Below are 1,026 nucleotides of genomic sequence, written 5' to 3' on the forward strand. Positions count from 1 at the left end.
GAAGCTTTTCACAAAGAATTTAATCCTTGGCAGTGAAAAGAAAGAATCCCGAGGGGCAAATCTGGCGGAGGGCACCAAGGGGAAAGATTCGCCAAGTTGAAGGAGGTCGATTTGAATTGAAAAATCCTTTAGTCACGCCAAAGATGTGAAACTATCAAAGACACAAAGATCTTACATAGTAAAAACAGAGGTAAACCTCTGCCTTGCAGGAAACATTCTCTTTTTAGTACTCCAAATTGTGGTGTCAGTGTTATCCGTTTTTGTTGTTGTTGTTGTTTTGTTTGTTTGTTTTTGTTTTTGTTTTTTAGGCGAGGCAACCCTTGGTTGACCTCACAGATTGCAAGGATCTTGTCAGTTTACAATCCCTTATTTTTTATTTTTTATTTTATTTTTTACACCTACAGCACCCAGTCTTCCTAGGTGGTCTCCCATCCAAGTACTAACCAGGCCCAACCCTGCTTATCTTTTGAGATCAGATGGGATCGGATTTGTTCAAGGTGGCATGGCCATAGACAATGTGTTATCCTTGAAAAAGAATATTACTCTGACCTCCTGGAAACCCTAGTGTGATTATATTTGTTCCTGGAGATGTATAGAAGATGATTGAGCACTAATCTGCATTGATTTGTTTCAGGTTGAAAGTAGAATTGTTTGTCTCCAATATCTACTGTTTTAGGAACTGAAAATATATTCTCAGTGGATCTCATTCCAGATCTTCATTTTGGCATTTATTCCCACTTAATTTTTCTTCTTTGACTGTATCAGGTTAAGTTCTTCAGTCGTAAGCATCAGTAGCTGCCTCTGGTAAATTTGAGCAAAAAGGAATTTATTGGGCGAATTGGGGAAGCTCAAAGGATTGAGGAGAGAAGGCCAATGACCCAGTGTTGGAAAAGAAAGAACAAGAAAGCTCACATGAGTCTCCACAGCATGAACTTCTCAAAAGCTGAAGCCAGAATGAATAACTCACATTCCAGGAAGAGAACATTTGACTGGTTTAGCTAGAGTCAACTCTTCTTTCCTTGGCTA

General features: G+C 39.1%; 1 pseudogene; it reads right to left on the reverse strand.

Annotated features, from left to right (window-relative positions):
- Positions 1-395: 395 nt before the first annotated feature.
- LOC112482296 lies at positions 396-514 on the reverse strand (annotated as a pseudogene).
- Between the last annotated feature and the right edge of the window lie 512 nt (positions 515-1,026).

This window comes from Pteropus alecto, unplaced genomic scaffold (assembly GCF_000325575.1).
Source record: "Pteropus alecto unplaced genomic scaffold, ASM32557v1 scaffold35, whole genome shotgun sequence".
Taxonomy (NCBI): domain Eukaryota; kingdom Metazoa; phylum Chordata; class Mammalia; order Chiroptera; family Pteropodidae; genus Pteropus; species Pteropus alecto.